This window comes from Malurus melanocephalus, unplaced genomic scaffold, assembly GCF_030028575.1.
Source record: "Malurus melanocephalus ecotype Western Australia unplaced genomic scaffold, MMel_1.1 scaffold_131, whole genome shotgun sequence".
NCBI classification, from domain to species: Eukaryota; Metazoa; Chordata; class Aves; order Passeriformes; family Maluridae; genus Malurus; species Malurus melanocephalus.
This window is the reverse complement of record NW_026623363.1, coordinates 1491045-1514465: the sequence shown is the minus strand read 5'-3', so window position 1 is coordinate 1514465 and position 23421 is coordinate 1491045.

Here is a 23421-nt window from a genome sequence, read left to right as displayed (position 1 = left end):
ATAGGGTATTTGTTGCATACAGCAACAAAATATTGGATATATAGGTAGGATCAGAGTTCTTTGTTCTGAGAAATTCATAAGTGGTTTAAAGTTATGCTTTCCCACTTTAGCTTTTTACACTTTTTTTTAAACTGTGACATATCAGGAGGRTGAAGTGCCCCACACTTCCCTCTTTCTACATTTTCTGCTTTTTAAAAAAATCTTAYAAATAAAAATACTTAATTTATTCATAACAGAACCTGAGCTGCAAATTTTAATGGTACCCTATCTCCAAAATAGCAWATATTTACTTGTAAAGAAAGCAGAAAATAGTAAGATGTCAAAAAATGTTAGGAAGGAAAATCCACAATTGCAAGCAAATGGTTGGGTTAGTGAACAAAAAAGAAACCAGAGAAGACATATGAGACGCCCACACCTTTTGTCAAAACAGAGAGGTTGGAAAAAATACTATTTGTTTAAACACAGGCTATAAATGAGAAATAATCAAATGCTAAAGATGAATCAAGTTTTACTTYGCACCTGACACTGTATGACATTGTATCCTTTTTTCTTGTAATTAAAGAGATTTTAAGAAGAGGTGTCACTTGAAAGTTGAAGTGTTATCAGTTTGTCTGGGAAACATCTGTTTGAAGGAATTGCTCTGCCTCTAAATTTTCCTCTGTTGCTGTCATTAGTTGAAGTCTCGTATCTCATCTCCAAGAATTACAAGCCAGAATTATTGAAGCTAGCGTGAAAGGAAGATGGAAAAAAGTCCACTGTGCAATTCATCATTTGCTCTTTTTAGGAACCCATACATGTGAAAACTTACTGCCTTGTACTGAGGGAATACTGCTGAAAATATCAACGTATATTCTAAATTTTGGAAAAGGTAAAAGTGTGGGGGATCAAATGTTTCCAAGAGAGAGAGTTGGGCACAATGACCTTTTGCCTTGAAACAACAGTGTAACTCTGGTTCACTTAAAGTACCAGAGATGATGCTTTGAAGCTTTTCTATAGCTCCCTTAGATACCAATTCTGACACTTACCCCTACCTTACCAGCACCTCAGCTGGTTAYAGTTCACAACAAGCCTTGCATGGAGGAAGGAACAGCGGGAAGCCTCTTTTTCAGGGAAGATGCAACGTTTGCAAGTCAGTGTGAGAAAACTCATAAATTGCATAATATCTGTTTCATAAATAATCCGATACTTCTGAAGACCTGTATGTCCTCTGACAAATGCCAAACTCCCTGTTATAAATACATCCAGGGGCTTCACAGATCTTTATTTCAGGACTCCTTAACATATTTCCACTGTCTGTTTGAGCCCTTTTATGAATTTCACATTCGTAACCTGCTGTAAACCAACTACTTATCTGAATATTTTTTGGAGACTGCTTAAAAAAAATAGAAGAATTATGAACCACTGATTAAAAGCATAAACATTTAACTTTAAAACTCAGAATTCATAGAAAGATCCATGAAAAGCTCAYGCTTTTCAACCATGAGAATAGTTTTATGCAGGCAACCTATTTCTAGACCAGAGAAGACACATTCATATATGTCCCTSTAGCACTTCATATTTTCAAAGTCTTCTGCAAACATTTCTAATTAATCCTTATCTACTCTTGCCAAATACGCTATTGTATTAAGAATTGACCTAACATAACCTTAAAYATTCAACAAAGCAACAGTCTACAGAAATGATAAACTATTCAAGCAAGGAGCTGGGAAGTGTTCAACTCACTGTTTCATAAGCATTTATTAATTTTCAAGATACTAGCTAAATTGATTGCTGACTGGAGCACTAAGGTACTGCAGCTATACCAGAGGTGAGGCTGGCTTACCAAATAGCATTTATTATCCATGAGGAAATCTGCAGCGTGCTGTTTCTACAAAGATAAATTTGATTTGGTGACAATGGTCACTTCGTTAGTGTTAGAGGTTTAAAGGATTATTGAGTCCTTCAGATTTCAAAACAGCAAAAGATCCTAGAAGATTTTCTTTTAAACTCCTGTTTATTTCCTAAAACATGAATTAATACAATTTTTGGATATTAAATAGGCAGTGCTGAGGTATTATTATGCTAYTATTGCTAAAGTAGCATAATTTGAAAAGTCAGCATCTTTTGACAATGAAGACATTAGGATTTATCTTTGTCTCTCTCTTGTTTAACTTGTCTTTGAGGAGCAGAATCACTTCTGATCTTTAAAAGCAGGCATTCTCTAGTACTCTGCATCATAATAATTGTATGAATACTATATTTTACTGAATACTGATGAAGAAAATGGTGTAGGTACAACTCAAAGAATATTATAAAGTACAGACCTYAGTTTAAGCAAATGCATTATATAATTTCCACCTTGTTAGAAACCATGTATAAAATAAACTTAAGAGATATAGACAGCAGCTAAGATACAACTACACAGCTACAAATCCAATATGCATAGTAACTTAGAATTGCCTCATTTAGTGTCAACATGGTAAAAATGTGACAAAAGAAACACAAATCCATCTTTATTTTCTTTAACACAGAGTTTGCTCCTGTTTTGAATTTAATGGTGCAAACAGAAATTRAACTATAACATCTTCTTAATGTTTCAAAACTCTGTATTCATATATCATCAAATTCATGAGCTGGCCCAACAATTAACAATACCTCTCTACTTTCCAGTGACATTACTTTGAAAGTTTCTCTATTATTATCAAGGGGGAAAAAAAAACCTGAACGTTTTGGGAACATTTATGGTTTTCAGAAATTTAAACACTACATATTATAACTAAATCTACTTCTCTAGCAACTTCCAAAGCTAGACTCACTTATTTGATGGTTGGTTTTGTTTGTTTCTTTGTTTTCAATATTACAGCACAGCCAAGGAGGATAACAATTAACTCTGCATCCTCTACATCTGTTGTGTTATGTGTGCACCATTGTACTATCATGACTCATACAGAAGCTCCTCCTGAGTAGCAATATGCCTCTGTTTTCCAGTGAAACAGATAAAGGAGTAATAAAAATTAAAATAACAACTACAGCAAATAGTGCAACAGGCACTATTAAGAGAAAGGTATGCTCTGATAAGAGAATTGTTGATACGACGGCAAGGGCAGTAACTTTATGACAGTGTAGGAGTAGAACACAAACAAACCACCTGAACTTTACACAAGCTGATGCCATTAATAATAATAATTAAGTGATTTTGGCAACAATAGTGTAATAGGATCAATGGTTTCCAGAGATATAACCTCAGAAAATTATTAGTCTTGGCTATCCATTTCCATCCAGTTGGATTAATGCTACTGCTTTTAAATAATAACTTTTTCTTTAGAGACAATAAGGTTGAGCTTCTAACAGAATTTCTCYTTTGTTCCATGACATTTTTCAAAAAGTCTCTTAAGGCTCAAGTGCAACACAGACTAGGAATGACACAGCATGTGWGACACTCCTCTTAAAAAGAAGCTCCAAATCTAAGTTGTCCTGATAGTTTTTACTGGTTCAGCTATGGTAAAACCTCTCTCACTTGCACAAATTTTTTTCTCTGGATGCTTTTCCTTCTATGTAAAAAATATTTTCTTTGAAGAGGCTTGCTGCCTGCAAAATCTATAGAAGGGAGCTAATAAAACATAAGTCACAGACAGAAAGCTTGAGTGGTCAAATGCCCTTAAATAAGGGCATTTATGTTATGCACACTTGAAACAGATGTTCTGTTTGTGCACATCTGGATTTGTGTTGAGAGTGTCTTCTTCTGCCTGCTTCCAACTGTGGATAAGAGCCAGGATAAAAAACAAGAGAGGTTTACGAACTCTGTGTTCCTGATCAACTGCATGCAGTCATGACATCATTACTATGCTTAATTAGAATTAGTTATGAGTGACTAGTGTTATTTATTAATTACTACTAAATACACTAGGGGGCTAGRCCTGGAACAAATACAGAGAGCTAATCTCAATTCAAGATAAAAGAATGGTGTAGATCAAAAAGGCAGCGAAACAAAGTCCAAGGTTACAGTGCTCTCTTAGCTGGTTTATAATGTTACACAACAATAATTGTTATATGTTATCCACGTGCCCAATATTAGAATAACAGAATCGTAGAACACCCTGAGTTGGAAGGGACTCATGAGGATCATCAAAGTTCAGTTCCTGGTACCACACACAACAAACCCAAGAATTATACCACATGCCTGAAAGCATCACCCAAATCTTTCTTGAGCTCTGGCAAGCTGGTGCTGTGATTGTACTACCTCCCCTCCTCGCCATTACTTATTTACCTATTCCTCACATGTAAAAATTTTACAGATGGCAAAGGTCACTGACATCCMAGCATAACCAGGATCATGAAAGAAAGCAGTGAGGTAGCTGTAAAAGGATGTAGGATGCTAGAGCTAGTGGAGATGAAATAAAGCTAATCAAGATGGAAGATCAGGTAAGAGAAATAGATAGTATATACTGAAATAAAATCAGTGAGAAGAGAGTGCTAGATTTAGAGGAAGTGAGGGAGTATAATCRGCAGACAGGAAAGATGTCTGGAATTTTCCTTTGCATTATTATTATTTTAAATATCAATCTAAAAGGATATTGTGCAGGGGCTCATATGTTTGTAATTCGCTGTCTGCTATTTGTGTTTTAACATGAGGGGTCAGGAATCAGTCTCCTGCACTTCCTTCATGACCCTGTCTGCATCCCTGGGCACACCACTTTAGATGCCTTCATTTCCTTATGAAAGATACATTACAACAGCAGTATGCAGTATTTGGATTTAGGACTAATGATTCAAATTTCAGAACCAAAAAGTACTGAACATGCAACCAGAATGTTCAAAACTTCTTCAAAGTACCCGCTCAGGATCTGAGCTGAACTTTGTCAAGAAACAGGGGAAAAGACTCTGGACAAACCAGGAAGTTGCTGACAGGTCTTTTGCACAGGGGTGACTCTGTTCTTTTCCAGTTCAGGAGATGTGTCACTGCTTTATCACTAGGCAATCCTAAGGAAATAAAAAAATTATGCTTCGTATGTATTTAAGAAAACAGTATTCTAAAATTTCTCTAACTCTTCTTGATTATTCCAGTGTGCACAAGCCTATGACAAGCACCGGACATGCAGATGAGTTTCTAAATAGGTAGTTATCCCCTAAAAAGATGGAAATTCAGGGGTTTTAGAACCGATTACATAACTGCCACTGCACAATCTCTCTTCATGTACCACTAAAATATTATCATCATCCAGCTATATAATCAGTGACCTTAGAGTGAAYCATATTCTACAATATGCATGTAGCAAATCACTACTGATATCAATGCTCACTTACACCATGCATAATAATCTCCTGCCTCCCAAAATTTTAAACATTGAAAAGGACATGAAATTTAGAGCATTATTCTAGTTTTYTTAACACAGGAGCCTGCACGGCAGCTCTAATGACCCAGGAAAAGATTAGATGAGGAAAATAGACATCAGGGAAATGTGGTTTTGATGATGCATATAACAGATGTCCACCCATGACCAACACATGTTGCTCTGTAAATCCTTATGGGTGGCAGTGGGTGAAAATCAATAGCTGAATCTTCATTGGCACTGCAGCAGAGCTAGCTGGATTTATGGYTGAGTGAAGATGACTGCAGAAACACCTTCAAGGCTCAGATGCTGCTGGGTAGCTCCCTCAGTGAGAATTTCCACATCAGGAAGCTTCACCTGTTCCAGGATTCCTACTGCCCTGTGTTGTAAGGGCTTAGACATTAGAGGCAACATTTACACACCCTCTATCACCTGACTTGTATACCATGTGGGACAAAACACGTTTTAAAACCTTTAGTCAACTTGCTGCATATTGTCAGCTGTSCTCTGAAAGGAACAGAAAAAATTCTAGGCATGGCAAATCAAAGAGAAGCTATCTAAATTTTTATGAGAAGAGGCAGAACGGTATAGCACTCCCCAGCTTTTTAAAAGGTGATCAAATTGCATTGCATAGGTACAGCAAAATTAAAACTGCTGATACTAAAAGATTGAGCTGGAACCTGACACAGGACAGGAAAGGATACATGTGTGCTTCAGGACTGGATTAATTTGACAGTTACATTTCAATGTGTGCAAAGCATTTGAGACCAATTTTTAAGAGTATATTCATAAAGGAAAGGTGATTGTGGAAATGAAGACTTACAAGTCCATCCATCACAAGTTTTGGGTCATCATCTAAAACAAAAAATGGCTTGCTGACATCTGCTATGAAGCCCTGTAGAGGTACTTCTTCCCAAAACAGAATGACTTGTATCAGTTCAATGCAATATTTTTCCCCAAGTATTTTGGGCTTACCACATTCCTTGTAGTTTGAAAAAACTTGCAAAACACATTTTGGACTACTTAAAAAAATTAAAACTCTCCAACCCTGAAATTAAATCTTCAAACCCTTAAATTTAAACTCCATATGTGCCTACTTTCTGTTTCCATACTCTCTCAACAGATCATTTTAACTCTGAAGCAATTACATTGTATCCCTTTGGTGATGTTCTCTAACGGAATGTTCTTTTCCTGTCCTCTCCACCAAGCCTCAAAAAAGAGGGAATTATATATGTACACACACATATGTATATAAACATATATCTCAATAAGCATTTAGAGCTGTGACAAATTTATTCTTACTGTCAATTTAATACATCTGTTTTCCATTTGAATTTGATATAGAGCCTGGTGTTTTCTATTAGATCATATAAACAAGTGTTTGATTTAAAACAGGATTATTTTTCTTCACAGAGATTGAGGGCAGCAATAAACATCACTCTTTCTGGGAATACAAATGAGGTGGTAATTCCATTAAATATAATGATTTAAATAWGAAAAAAAAGTTAATTAAAGAGTTAAAAAAGCTTGTCCACAGGTCTGTTTGGTCTACTGATCTGGACAGAAATTGTTCTTGCATGACTGACTTTTCTAGTGGATTACACCAAAATGAGACATATTTCATTTTTCCAAGTTGGCATGCTTGGAACGATCAATCAGTTTGCTGTCATTAGCAGTACTGGTGTGAAGCCCAAAGCAAGGCAGACACTTCACCACTCCATTGGATGAAGTTCACTTTCTGTTCTAGACTTATTAATTGCTTCTTAGAAAGACAAAAAAAGGGCACTTTCCTTTTTTATAAACTCGTATTTTAATTTTTGTAAAAGAGGACAATTGTGAGCCTGCAGATGTGGTTTGTAAAATAAAACCTCAAAGGATTTGAGTGAGAGCATRTCATCTGACAGTGAGGGATTAGGGCCATAATAAAATTTAAATGGGAACAAACCTGCCCTCAAAGGAGTAGTACATTCCTAAAACAGACTAAGGTCATCTCAGAAAGGGGTGTTTGTAAAGCATACCTTTACAAAAAGGCAAAGCAAATGTAGATTCTGGCTGACAGATACCTTGCTATTCTGTCCAAAAAGCTGGCCCATGGGACTGGGCTGTTCCTGAGTACTACCACAGCACTCCACAGCACCACCAGCACTCCAAAAGCACCTAARCAAACCTAAGGTATCTCGCCTTACTGAACCTCATACAACTGATCCATGGCCCATTGATCCAGCCAGTCCGGATCCCTCTGCTGACCCTTCCTGAACTCCAGCAGATCAACATTCCCAACCAACTTAGTGCCGCCTGTKAACTCAGTAAGGGTGCACTTGATCCCCTTGTCCAGATCATCSATAAAGATATTAAACACAGCTGGCCCCAGCACTGAGCCCTGGGGAACTGCACTAGTGACCAGCCACCAGCTGGGTGTAAGACCACGCACCACYCTCGGGGCCTGCCCATGCAGACAGTTTTTCACCCAGTGAACAGCGCACACATCCAAGCCATGAGCAGMCAGATTCTTCAGGAARATGCTGTGGGATACAGTGTCAAAGGCTTTACTACTAGGTAGACACATCCACAGACTTCCCATCATTCACCAACCAACACCTTGCCATAGAAGCAAATCAATTTGGTCAAGCAGGACCTGCTTTTCATGAACCTGTGCTGCCTAGGCCAAATTCCCTGTGGTCAGGCATGTGCCATGTGATGGCACTCAACATGATCTCTTCCTTCCCCAGAACCRATGTCAAACTGACAGACCTGTAGTTTCCCAGATTGTCCTTCCAGCCATTTCTGTAGATCAGTATCACATTTGCTATCCTCTCTCGCTAAGCAGATTCTAAACAATCAARCTGGGCTTCATGTACATTCAACCCAGAGAGTAAATAATTTGGAAATAAATGATGATGGCATTGAATTAAAATTCAGACTTTTAGAAAGAATGTTTTAACACCACCTATACCAGGAATGATCTGCTGAGCTGCAGTGATTTACAGAAGCACTACTGCTGATGGTAGACCATCTGTGATTCTAAGAGGGAAAGAGAAACATGTAATAAAAATATAGAGACAAATAAAGCTTGAACAATAGTGAAATTCAAAGGGACAAAATATTATCTATTTTTTTAAAAGTATATCCCAGTTTAAAATCAGTATCTGGTAAGAAAGAAAGGCACAAATGAGATTTACAAACTGGTGTTTTTGGTTTTTCCCCCTAATATCTAAGAGATTATACAAAGGAATAATAATATTAGAATCTAAGCAATTTATAGCAGTGACCTTGCTGACCTTGTCCTACAAAATGACAATGAGTCAAATGGCACATAAGTTGGAATAATTGAAATATCTTTAAATTTGGAATAAACCAGGAGTTTTGTGCCTCTGTCTAGGTACAGAAGAGTAAGGTTTACATGACTCTACACAGCATCTTTGAACGGWCTAAGTAGTTTATGTTTAACAAGAAATGGTGAGAAACAACACGTACACTGATCCAGTTTGCACTGCAGCAGGCATGAGAACGGATCTTTTGCCATCAAAATGAAACAGMGGGGCTCTGAGAATTTCACAGCTTACTGGCCTCAGCTCTCTGGCTGTAAATCTACTCATTGGCACTGGGGCACAAGGAACAATTTTCCGAGAAAGCCTGGGAAAAGTCCTCATCAGTTCTTAGATCCAGGAGGAAAAACATAAGGAAAAGCACTTACAAATCTTGGTATGTATTTTACACTGGTTACAAAGCAGATAGGAACAGCTTTTTCTTCTTGTGAAAAACTCAAACAAATAGGAATAGGTATAATGCAAAATGAACCCCTAACCTCCCCTTTAATGCTTTGTGAGGGCTTTTTTTTTGGTTTTTTTTGAAGCTTCATATTTTCATACTTAAGAGTCAGATTCTTATATTTCCTGATGTAGCAGATAAGATGTAGAAATCCAAGCTTTCCCTCAATACATCATACTGGACTTTGAGTCACAAATGTAGTAATGCAAAGGATTCTGCTTAAATGATAATTAAAAAAAAATAGGGGTAGTTTAGCTTGGTAAAACAATCTCAGCTCAATAAATTATAGTCAGTATTTTTATTGAATGGACTGTTTTCCATATTAAAGCTAAACTAATAAAAAAGAAATTAAATGGAGTTTTTGTTTGTGGAAAAAGGTAGTATAAGAAATATACTCAAACCAAATGGTGGCACTTTTATTTGGAAGTATCAAAACATTTTTACATACTCTGCTAGGAAAAAAACATCTTTTCAGAATTGTGCTGGTTTTAAGTTTCATGATACCATCTTGTGTGGCTACATTTTGCCTTGCCCTCCAAGGGTGTGTTCAGTACAGAACCACAATATATGCTTAGCTGGAAGGGATCCACAAAGACCATCGAGTCCAACTCCTGCCCCTGTACAATATAACCCCAAGAATCACATCAGGTGCCCAAGAGTATTGTCCAAACTCTTCTTGAAGTCTCTCAGGCTTGATGCTCTGACCAGTTCCCTGGGGAGCCTGTTCCAGTGGCCTTCAGGCCATTCCCTCAGGTCCTGTCACTGGTCACCAGAGAGAAGAGATCAGTGCCTGCCCCTCCTCTTCCCCTCATGAAGGAGGTTGTAGACTTCAATGAGGCCTCACCTCAGTCTCCTCCAAGCTGAACAGACCAARTGACCTCAGCCAACCCTCATAYGTCTTCCCCTGAAGGCCCTTCACCACCTTCACTGCTCTCCTCTCTAACAGTTTAACATCTTTCCTATATTGCAGTGACTAAACCTGCACACAACAAAATAGGCTTGGGCTGCAATTTTGTTGTTTCTGGAATTGTGACAGAGAAAAAATGCATGAATATGACTTAGAACAACCTTATCTGGACTTCTTGTGCCACACTATGATGAGAACTCTTGCTCCAGGTGTTCTTCTGATGTATCACTTAATATTTCCTAAAAACTGTAGAGCTGGTGGTATTGAGACAATCATGCCTTTTTCCATTATTTTATATCTCATCTGTTATCCATTGTGGTGGAGAAATGGATTCTGTAGGATGGATGCACAAAAAAATCAAGATTGCATGGATTCAAGCAGTTTGCCTTAGTGAATCATTGCTGTTAGTGATATTACAGGAGAGAAAAGCAACAGAACCCTTAAGACCAACAAAAAAATAAAATGCTGGTTTACTTATGAACTTGGTATTTTGACTGTGGAATACGCTTTGAGAGAAACATGGATCTCCTCATATTCATTCTTTGTAGAGGAAAATGCATGAAGTCACGTTTTTGCTGGCTACAATGTTTGAAAAAACTTCCAGTGTTGAAGCATGAAACAATTCTCCACATTCCCATTGCATAAATGTCAGAAATATCAATACAAGTAATTGTTTTGTTATCCTCAAGGGAAAACTATGAATACATTTACATTATACATAATTTATAGACATATTAAAACAAAGCTAGCAAGACAAGACATGAAATGAGACACATACACCCAACACGTCAGTAGCTGGAACATCTCATTTCCATGTTACCCTTGAGCTAGGACACTGGCATTTTATACTTGTTCTTTATGTTCAGATAAGACATGTGTGCAAATTGTAAAGCTTCCAGTTAAGGTTACTAAGGTTATATRACATGATGAGGTGTATTTATTGAGTCATCATCAATGCATTCTGTGTATGGCAGGTGATTAGAAAAATTTTAATGCCAACATGGGAGACGTTTCATGGTACATTGCACATTGAGTTGCACCAATATGTCATCAAATAGCAAAGAAATGTTAACACCAATACATTATGGCTTACATGCACTTTGACCTTTTAGGAAAATGGAAAGGGAAAATATCTCACTCATTAAGATAACATTATCAAGTTCATATGCTTCCAGTACGAACTTGCATAATTTATATTTTGCAATGAGGACTGTGACTTCAAAAAAAGCTATGCAACTGTTGAATGAAAAAGTTTGGTAAATAATCCTTTCATAGACTCATACATCATTAAATTTGGAAAAGACCTCTAAAATCAGCAAGTTCAATCATTAACCCAGAACTGCCAATTTTACCCCTAACCTATATTTCCAAGTACTACATGTCTTTTTAAAACTTAGAGGGGTGGCCATGCCACCATTTCCCTGGGCAGCCTGCCCAATGCTTGACAACCTTTTTCGTGAAGAAATTTTTCCTAATATCCAATCTAAATGTCCACAACTAATGGCAMAACTTGAGGCCATTTCCTCTTGTCCTACTGCATTTTACTTGGGAGAAGAGATAACCCCCACCTCATTATGACCTTTATTCAGGTTCTTTGGAACAGATGCCTCTATTTGCAGATCTTCATATATACATTTTGTATTAAACCAGAAGCATTTTACCAGAAAGTCCATNAAAAAAAAAAAAGAAAAAAAAAGAAAAAAAAAAAGTCAGCTTCCGTATTCACACAGAAAGTGAAGTGGCTATTACAAAAAAAAATTACACCAAGAAAAACGGTCATTCTACACAAAAAAAGTGCATCTAAAGCATAGTAGAAATTTATCAAATAAAAAGGAATTAACTGCAGGGAAATGCATACCTGGAATCAAATTTTGATAGCTTCTCTCTTATCAGATATGAAAATACATTCTATTAATTCACAGGYTTCATTTAATCTCCTTAGTGCTTCCAAAGACAGAAGCGAGTTGATTGACAAAGTTTCAGAATTAAAACAGCTGAGAAGTTTCAGGACTTGTAGCATTTAATGTTTCCATCAATAAGTCTGAAATTGTTGTGTAAATGAAGTTATTATTTAATTCTACTCATAAATCTGGTCTGCACAAAAGGTACTTTTTTAATCATTTCAAGCTATAAAGTCTACCAACTGTAGTGAAAACAGTATGTATTTAACTAGTCCTGCAGCTTTGACATAAAGGCTGTATTTTATTTCTGCTTGTTCATCAGGAACAGAATTGGYCACCAGGGATCTGATCTTTCAAACATGTTTAAAGTCAAACACATATGAGTAGTTCCACTGGCTTCAGAGGAACTACTCATATCCCAAAAGCTAAGCACATGCACAAATCCCTATCATCTTACAAATGGGCAAAACCAACTCAAGATCTTTGTGTGGGTTTGCTCCCAGCTGATGACGTTTTCAATGAAAGAGAAAAGTATGGTACATTAGATTCATGCAGCATGGCTGTAACACATCTGAGGACTGAGCTAGAATCGGATCAGGTATTATTACACAAACTACAGAAAYCTGGTTCTTTAGATCTCTGTAGGACACAGGACTGTGTGGGGTGGCATAGACAGAGACAGAGACCRTCTGCTTCATTACACGGTAGAGTTGAGAGAGATGCTGCTTTGACYTGCTGGGCACTGATACAGCACAGCAACGAGTTCAGACAGATTAATTCCCAGATCTGCTGAAGGAACAGGTCCTTGCATTAAATATGACTGAACAATGGACCATCATCTCTGTCTGGGAATCAGCATTCCTTAAATAATTTTTATTACTTGATAAAAAGTACAAATTATGAGATACAAAGATTAATGAAATGAGATGCCTTAAATCAATCAACAGTCAGGTAATTTTTGAAGCAAAACCAGACAAATGACTGATGGAAAAGTAAAGATGAGCAGACAATTTTGGACTCCTACAGTWAATTTCTACATCAGAAGGGAAAAGAGGTAGAAGGGATTAGAGTACCACCAAATTAAGCCAGTAACATTAAAAGAAAAATAAGGACATTGAACAGATKTGTCTCCAACTGATGCCAGTTACATTATTACACAATTTGTCTGATGTAATTACAGTTTTAGGACAGACGTAGAGATGAACACTCTTACATTTGAAGCAAGGAGGATTTAGAGTCACAGGACTTAAATTGACCTGAGGCTGAAAATGAAAAACACAAAAGACTAACAAGAGCCTATATAAAATAACGACAGCAGGAACAGGATAGAAATAAATCTCCCACCAACAATAACACAAAAGAGAAATAAAAGACAGATTTCAAGACTGGCTCAGTCAGGCCACAGTCAAATAGCAGTAAAGGCAGTGTGCTAGTAACCTCTGATCCCGGCAAATCCTGTGCTCACACAGCAATGAAAATTGTTAAATGGAAAGATGTAGTAAGACTTGTGGAGCTTGGTGGAGGAATGCACCTGCCTGCAGGTAACAGCCTGGAGGTTGATCTGCACAGACATAGTCCTCTGCATAAATAACAAGCTCACCTGTACACACAAAAAAATTCTCCTATGTTTCTGTTCAAACAGGTACAAATGTAGGAATCTCATCATAATCTGGACTCTAAYACTTTCATGGCCTTTGAGACCCCCATGGTTTTCACTCTAATTAACAAGGAGGCAATAAGTGTGGCTGGTTGCATATGATCTTTCATTATTATTATACATTCACAGGAGAAGCAGTAGTTTTCCCATCTTAGAAACTTTCATACTTTAACAATTTCTCCTATAGCAAGATTAAGTCATTAAGTTCAAGATTTTGAAATCCTTTCAAAACTTTTAGAAGGGGGAAAGATAAACACCAAACCAATAGTTCAATGTTATTTGTTGGCACATTTGGGTACTGTTTCTGTAATAAACGTAAGAGACCATCTCAAAGAGACTTGCTGTTTTGAGGGGTCTAACTCTATACAGAACACATATTATGAACCATCTCAAAATAAACACATTCAGATGAATCATTCTGCAATAGAAAAGCTTTGTCAACACATAACTGACCAGTTACAATTTGAGAGTACCATGKTCTCTTGAACAGCACACTGTATTCTTTTTATTTTTTTTTCATGAATGAGAATTAAGAATTTAAGGCTATCCTGATACATCTTTAAAGACTGGCACTCTGGGATGTTTTCATGCCAGATCTCCCTCGCAGGTTTACATTAGTACTATCTGTCGCTTTCAATCAGATGCTTACAAAAATCATCCAAAGGTGAAGCAACCAGTAACTTTGGGATTAAACTGCTTGTGAGCATAAAGTAGAACTCAAYATTGGTGGAAGGTACTCTATAACTCTGCAAATGATGATGAGAGAAGAYGGATACCTAAAATACAAGATTCTATGTACTGATATACATATGGTAATTATTTATATTCATTAAATATAAAAATATATAATCTGTGCGTGTGATAAACACTTACTTAGCATATGACACATTCAAAACACAGAATCATAGAATCAATCAGCTTGGAAAAGATSTCTGAGATCATTAAGTCCAACCTATGACAGAATACCATCTTGTCAAGCAGACCATGGCACCAACCASCACRCCCAGTCTTTCCTTAAACACCTCCRGGRACGGTGACTCCACCACCTCCCTGGGCAGCCCATTGCAAATTCCAGATTTCAATTAAAGAAATGGCCTAGGATCCACAAGAGCCCCGAGAGGMGGTGATGCCGCCGGGTGTCCGGCACAGCAGCCTCGCCTGGCGGGAGGCTCCGGACGGGGCGGCAAAGGTGCRTCACCCTCTGCCAGCGCTGCCGCCGCGCTCCCTCAGCCCTGCGAGTTACGCCATGCAGGGGCGACCTCTGCTGTTCCTTTTGTTTTCAGACCTACGAAAGGGGGAGTATAAACCAAATAAAACAAACCAAACTACCACTTTCCTTTTGCAGAGGAGGAGGGGAGAGAGGCTTTCGATATGCTTCGAGTGTATCGCAAATTATCTTCCGTGCTCCTCTGTGCCAGCTCAGTCTGTTGGCCTCAGTATTACACCTCTGAATACGAGATTTGAGACAAATATATGGTATTCATACGCAAGTATTTACATAGCAGATGTCTTATTTGGACTGTGAAAAGAAATAAAATAACTTTTCTATACTGAAGGCAGTTAAAGAACTTCAGCAAAAAAAAAGCTAATATTCTACACGAGCTGGCAATTTCAAATCAAGTCTTATTTTTACAGGTTTTACTAGGAATGACATTTGGGCAGCTTGATGCAGGAAACARAGTTTTTACAATCAGTGCTAATTGTGAAACCTCTCTGGATGTTCCCTTCATACTCKCACATCTTGCAGAGTACAAAGAAGCCACATATCACATGGAAAGAATGTAACAAATTCTGCTCTATTTTTTAGTAMTGGAAAAAGCAACAGCATCACAGCAGTAGTGCTCCCCAGCCCTCCAAAATTATCAAAGTTTTCTCCTTATTTCTGTTTAAAGGTGTTTTGTTAGYCATCTAAACCAGCCTTCTACAAATGTTTGCCTTTCTTTCTTATTTTTTATTAAAATTTGGGATAAATTGGGTAGGAAACATTTGCATGCAAGAACATAAACCTAAACTCTTTACTGCATACAGAGAATTATAGTTCCAAAGACTTCTCCACATTCATTATAAGGAGGTACAAAACACTAAAAAATACCAGGTGCTAATGCAGAGAGAGGGTCAAGACTTCCTTTTTTCACCTAAGTAGCTAGGCAGAAAAGTTTAAGATCTTTGCACTTTCAACGATTTTTTTTCACTGGCCACCAAGGAAAATGAAACAAAAGAAAAAGAAAAGAAAAAAAGGAGAGATACATTGTATCCATTTTCAACACATCTTCAATTACGTGAAAACTTACCTTTGAACTTCTACCTTAAGCAAAAAGTATTAATTTCCCCTCTAAACATAAAGCTTTTCCAAAAGCCAGAGTAGAAAAACATAATTGCTGTGCCGTCATTGGAAACTACGGTTAAATAGAAACTTAACTTTGTTGCATGAAAATCACCTGGTTTTAAAAGCCCAAAAGAAAAGGACACCACCATCAGCATATATATTGACAAGAACATTCCTAAATGCCTAATCAGARTGATTTAATTTTCCATCTGTCTGCTGGATTTGCTTTGCATGAAGATCTGGACACATACAAGAATGTGTGTGTTTTCTTTTTCTGCCATACTACTAAGAAAGTAACTCAGGATCACAGAGCAGCCTTTTGCTGCAACTAATCCCCCCGGATCTGGCCTAGCCTTTCAGGCTATGCTTCCTGTCTCAACCCGCCTATGCGTTCTTAAAGCAGAATGAAAAAAAGCCCAAAAGTTTGGCAAACAGCCATTAAAAAAAATACCAAAACATTTGCTATGCAGGTCAAACTTCAAAGAATGTTTAAAGCCCCCCCCCCCCCCAAAAATGAACAGTGAAGAATCCTAGTTATTCCTTGGCTTCATCACACAGTGTCAGGGTCTCTTCTAGGATCAGATTTGAGCCTTCAGTGGTGGGAACCCCCAGTCTCCTTGCAGCATTGGGAAGAAGCTGCAAGGTTTATGCCATTAGAGTTAAAACAACTTCACTGAGGCAAGGCTGATTATTTTTCCTTATGAGCAAGAGTTGATTTAGAAATCCACAAAATAAACCAAAAAGCTATTTTTTATCTCTTAGTTAGAATCATCAGCAAGTTATTTAAAAATACGGTTCTTCTTACTATTTAAAAAGACGGTTCTTGTGACTAATAGATGTGAGAACCACATTTCCCAAGAACTTAATAACAGACCAAAATCTAGGACCAGAACGACCCCCTGTTACACACAGTGGAGAACTTCATGTTCTGCTCTATGCAAATATAAATGACAAATGCGAAGTCTTCAAAGCATTCAACAGACCTCTATAGGTCACATGTTGTGTTTGGGTAAGYAGGCCTTACATAGAAGTGATCAAATGACTGTCACTTGGTGACCACTCCTGTGAAACACCCTCTTAYGATGGAGAGGCCAGAAGATCTCTCTCTCCCTCTGAATTGATGACCTATCCATGATCTGGCCAACCTTGTCACAACATGGCTAACTTCCCACCCACAGTAAAAGAAATAAAGACAGTGTCACAGCACCTCTGAAGTCACTAATGTCCATGGGAYGTCAATGCTAATTTTTCCAACAGATCCCCTGTTATTACCCCACGCCTTTCTCCCACAATGGAAAGAGAACCCAACAGTAGGGTGTTGACCAGACCTTGTTTTCCACACACAGTAAGTTGTACAYGCTCCCTTTATATCAATATATGGTGTATCAGCAAGAAAGAAGTTTTAGTTTTTTGATTGTCTGTTTGGGGCTTTTGTWGTTGTTGATGGGGGATTTTTGTTTATTTGTTTTGGGTCTTTTTTCATTTGGTTGTATTAGCATTTGTTCTGTTTTGCCTATAATAGTGCCAAGACACACTTCTGCTCCCTAAATGGGGCAGAACATTCTATTCAGCCTCTACAGCAGCATTGATTTTCCTTTATAATTCTTTGGGTAAAAAACAGGCATACATTTTCCTGACCTTTTTTTGTTTTTCACGATAGGAAGGAAAACCAATTATTCTATGYTCTGAAATTTCTTAAGCTTACAGAAGTGTTTATAGATAAAATGGCTTTTAATTTGATCACATTTTCATAACAATAAAGAACAAGCAATATTGCTGCAGGTAATGCAAGCAGGCAGCAGAAAAAAAAAAACAACCCGGCAGGTGAATATGAGAAAACTGCACCAGTATTCCTTCCTCACAATGCAGGAAAAGCCTATTGTCCGTACCACTTTTCATCATTGGCACTGAAGMAAGATTAGAAGAGTGCTTAACCAGACTATTTAACCTTCACTGAAAGAGACAGAGTTCYCACTGTCACTACCTGTGCCCTTCAAACCATCTCCCTCCCATGATATGAAATATAACTGGACATTTTTTTCCTTCCCAGTGATTTACTGTTCTGTAGATAAAKTTAATCCTCCTCACTGTCTCCCACATGGTTTGCTTTTTTATTCTTTTTTTTTCCTAAAACTCAGCCCTAGGAAAAGACTCATTAAAAAGAATATAGATTTGCTATCATGAAGGAAGGTAACAGCCCTACTGGCCCTCACCTTGTCTTCAGAGGRATAGAAGTTCACGTGCACTACGTCAGCAGGTATTGCTTTGTATGTCTCTTGTAGGTTTAAGATTAAAGTACTTCTTAGCAAAACAGCTAATGACAGTGGCAAAGAATTGCGACACAAACATATTCTGACATATTGCATAATCATAAATGTGTGTTTCATACCAGAATYTCTAAGGGGAGAATGAAACAATGGCATTTTTTCCTTCACCTTTAAAGATAATGAGACTTCTTGATGCTGCGGAAGTTCTTCTCTCTGATGAAAAAGAAATTTCCTACAATTGCCAAAGGACTGAAGTCTGCCAAAGAGGCTCATTTTGCTTGCATCATCCTACAGGAATGATCCACCAAGGTATATACTGGCCAGCACAGCATCTGGAAACTTTGCAGCTGAAATKGAATGCCAGACCTTACTGTGGCAAAATATAAAAAAGCTATGTACAGTGACACATATGACAACAAAGATCAGAGCATAGTTTTTGCGCAGAAGAAAATTCAACTCTCAGCTTTCTTTGTGTTTGCCAATACTTGGTTTTGTACAATTATTCACTTAACAAGGCTTTTATCTATTCATTTCAAGAAACAAGATAATGGCGTCAAGTATTTAATTACTAAGGCAGACTAAAGAGGAAGAAAAAGACTCCTTAAACCACATCTTAAAAAAGAAGAATCCAACCCACAAAACCTTTTCAAATATGCTCTGAAAGTGTCCCAGAACTTTTTTATTGATGTATAATAYTTTCTCTGGAAATTCTCCTTCTGTTTCTCCAGAATGCATACAATACAAATTCTAGAGAGAAGCCTAACAAGCAAATAAYACACACCTACACAAATRGATACACAAGTTCATTACTAGATAWTCTAATACTTCTACATTCCATGTACTTATATAGATGGACAGMTAAGCCACTAGTTGAGTGGAGAGTACTAAAGAGGAAAATTATGTCTTGAAATATGACTGGGTGATTATATTTAGACTCTGAAAGATCCACTGAAAGGGATCTGTTTTACTCAGCAAACTTCTGGAATAAACATTGGATGTGCAGTATTAGTCTGCAACCTAGAAAATCATTGCAATGTAGGACATTGTGTGGATTATGAATGTGCATTAAATTAAATATTGTTACTGAGTTTTTCTCCTGCCTTAGGATGCACTCAACACTTTCCTYCTTCCTGTCTGACAATATGTTGCCATGCTGTAAAAGCCCTAATGCCCATTTCAACGATTAGCTGTACATCAGCATTACTACTTCAAATCCACAAGTTTCACATCAAGCATTAAATGGGATGAATATTGATCTGCTAAAGAGGATTTATTTATTTCTAGCTCTATCCAAAGATCAACTACTAGCAGCTTTTGGTGGATCTGTTGAGCTCTCACAGCACAAAGCTACTGCATACATGACACTGGACTTGACATTTCAGTTCTGGAAGAAAACCAAACAGTAAATTCACTGCAATAATCCTAGATAAATGAGATGATCACTGGAAAAGCTGAGATAGTTAAGTGGTCTATCAGAAAAGTCCAAAGGATGATATTGAATTGTTGCTACATAGTAACCTCTCTCATGACAACATGGCACAAGATCACCATATCAGATGCCAATATCTTTGCCTTTAAAAAGCACCATGTCTTCAGATTATCTTGGAACACTTCACAATTATGTTCTGAGCTGAAAATTTTATACTCAGAGTAAGTACAATCAGATACATATCAATCTCACAATATTTACCCATTCATTCATTTTTTTTTTGTCCTGTTCAGTCAATAGCACACTAATAACTGTATAATGCATTCAAGAAACATAGATATCTATTTCAACCCTCCCAGCACAAGTAGGAGTTTTCTTGTGATGGTGCTACCCTCAAAACATTCTTTTGACTATATTTCAGTAGGGATAATATTTTACTCTTTGGCACTGATAAAATAGGAAAACATCCAAATGAGTGGATGAGAACTGCAACCAGATTAGAGATGARCTGGTGAGTTTCCTTGCCTTTCAAATGGCAAGGGCATAAGAGAATGCCATGTTTCCATTAACTCTGACAAGGAGTATTTGGAATGCCAATGTAAGAAGCCATTGCTTCTTTACATTGCAATGTAAATTTTTGCTGTGTCACTCACACAGGAAACTGAAAATCTTAGTCAAAACATTGCCTCAGTGCTATGATTTCATGAAGCCGTATCATTCCAGTAGCTCGGAACATCGTTCTAGTCATCTGTTAAATGTTTCRCTTTTATTTATTTGATTTCTCAAATAAATTAAGTTTTCCCTCATGGGAGAGCGTTATTTTAAAGAACACATAGAAAAGAAACAGACACAACGACATACAAGAAGAATATTTGCTACTATTAAACATTGCCTCATTTTTGGTTTTTATAAGACCACAATTTGCAAAAAAAAAAAAAAAAAAAAAATCAGATAAAACCTGTGCAGCATGTTATCGAGACCAGATCTGAAAGCTGAAAACCAATGCTTTGTTTTGCTTGCTTGAACTCTGCGAATTCCTAAATGTCCTTGCCACAGGTAGCACTCAGTTTAATTAGGTTTTTGTCTGTAGAACAGTGAATGCTTCACCAAGGTTGGAGGACTCTGGGCCAGTTCCAAGTGTCAATGAAAGAGGAACAAAATGTACTTAAACATTAGCCCTGCATTTAGACATACTCAAATAACCTGTTTTGTTGTTTGAGGGGTTTTTAAAAAATATTTATTCCATTTCATCTGTATATAAAATATAAGACATGCTTCTGAAGACAGTGTTTGTTCAAATATACTTAAATGCAGAAGCCTGTATTATTTATAAAATCCCTCAAATGAAACAACTCAAAAGAAGTCTAAAAAGTTAATCTGAAATCTTTCCTGGGTAACATCTGTCTGATTAAATATCTTTAATGGGATATCATCACTGCAGAGCCCCCACAAAGTTTTCTTTTCCAACAGACTGTTTCATTCTTTTGGAAAAACAAAACAGAACAAAATGAAACAGGACARCCACAAGTAAATAGTGTTAGGAGTCAGTTATATGTTGCCTGAAGCTTTCAGGTTATTTGTATCAGGAACACATGAAACTACACCAAATTCATATCCTGAGAAGTAAGAATCTCTTTCCTGTCTTTCATATTCTCATAACATGGCTCTCTATAAACTACCTTCTAGGAACAGCATCTACATTTGCAGCATAATTTGCTAAAAAGCTAATTTAAGTCACTAATTCTTTCAATTTTTTTTCCACTAATAAATAAATTTAAAAATATTTTTCATTTTAAAATATTTATTATTTTAAAATAACAGACGGCAATATAAGGAAAACTTACATAAAAAAGATAATGTCTATAAACATTTCTGTAGTTTGTTGGGAGTATCCATCAGAAGGAAATGATCTCAGAAATATTTGTTTAACTCTGGTTTGGTACATAATGCTTTTACTAACAATAATTCTTTTCTTCACGAACTCTTCATAATACACACCAGTCTGAAAAATGTTGCACTGCCTATAGTTTGAACAGAACAGCAAAATTTCAGGCATGGTGAAAGTCTCTACTCTTTTATCTTGACAGCATCCTTTTGTCATCCCTATGGTAATTTCTGCCTCTGCAACTTGCTGTGCTATTTAATTAAAAAAGGCATAAGCTCTTTCTTCTTCTTGCCCTTCCCCCCAACCCTTTGCATGAAATTCCCAAACTGCTGAAAAATGGTCACATTTTAAAAGTTTTATGGTGAGTTTAAAATCAACCTTTTCACTCTTTTTCCCCCCCATTCTCTAGATTTACTTACTCATCCTCAGATCACATCTAATCTGCATGCAGAAAATGAAAAAAAACAGAGATACCATAAAGCAATATTTGGTGTTGAAACAGAAACACTGGTCATCCTTGGAATAATCATCAACAAGGGCATGACAAAAGGCCAARCTCTTCCCCAGACCTTCCACCAAGTTGTGTGAGAAAGAACCACAGTGAGCAATTCATTGCACTGTAACTTCCTCAGGCAGCAGCGTCCCTCAAATATGCCATATTAACATGTAAATCACAGATACTTTTGCAAGTCATACTTCCACACAATAGAACATTGACTCTTTTGGTACAAAACACCRATTTATGTAACTTTATGTGCTTATTAGGAATTTTGTGGAATGTCAGTCTCTGCCATCCCATCTTCCCATCCCCGAGTACTCAGGTTTTAAATAATGATCATAATCCAAAAAGCACTATATGATGTACTCTGAAATAGATGCACCATGTGAAATACWGATCAGGCTTTTTAAAAAATATTGTTCTACAAGTTACAAATTCTAACRCTACCTAACAAAATTCCTAGCTGCATAAAAAGATGCAATAAACCTATCTAACAGTAGCTGATTTGTATGCAACATTGACCATAAGGGTAACTCTTCAGTAAACCTGAATCTCATATATAATGCATAGCAGTTAATAAATCATAGTAAAATCAGGTGGCTTAAAGCCAACAATATCCAACTAGTAATGGAAAGGAGGCAAAGATTTATAGAGAAACAGACTTTGCCTGGATTGTGCTTTTAAGAGGTTCACACAGTGCAGTGGGAAGATCTTGCTGTGGTTTCCAAGTGGACACATCTGTGTCATGCTGACTCATTTCATCCTTCCCCCAACATTGCTCCCCACTTACCGCATCTGATGGGCTGATTCCTCTAAATCACCTTCTTTGACCTTCGACTGGGTTTTTTCACCTATCAGCTCCCCAGTATTTGAGCTGAAAATGACAGAGTAGAAATCAAAATAAGATCAGAGTATTGTTCCTGAAATTTCATGAAAACATCCCACACTAGATTTCAAACTTAAGGAAGAATACTTAAAAAGAGCCTCTTAAAACTGGCTTCTCAACCCCCAAAAGGCATGCTACAAATTATTCAAAGTGTCATATATTTCCCAGATTCAAAATCCAACTGGATAGAAGGGAGAAAACATACTTCAGCGTTTATAATTGGAAGAATTTTTTTTTTTTGCTTTAAATATCAAGTGTAAAACTGTTCTCCCTCTTCTCATTGGAGATCCAGGAGAGCAGGATATTAGAGACAATTGCTGCCGCACAGATCTGAGAAAATTCTTATTTTTTTTAGAGCTTGTCCATGGCGACCAGAGGCACTTAGCCAGGCAAAAGCATTAGTGCAAAGTTAAGATGCAGCACTTTCATGTTAAGCATGCTTGCAGTTTCATCAACAGATAGTGTGGTGTCAATTATGTTTGTGTAAAAACTGGCACGATACACTGTGGTACACTTATGCCTTGTGAATGTGATTCCTAAGAAATATCTAAATAACTCATACTGAAGTTCTTCTGTCTCAGTTACCT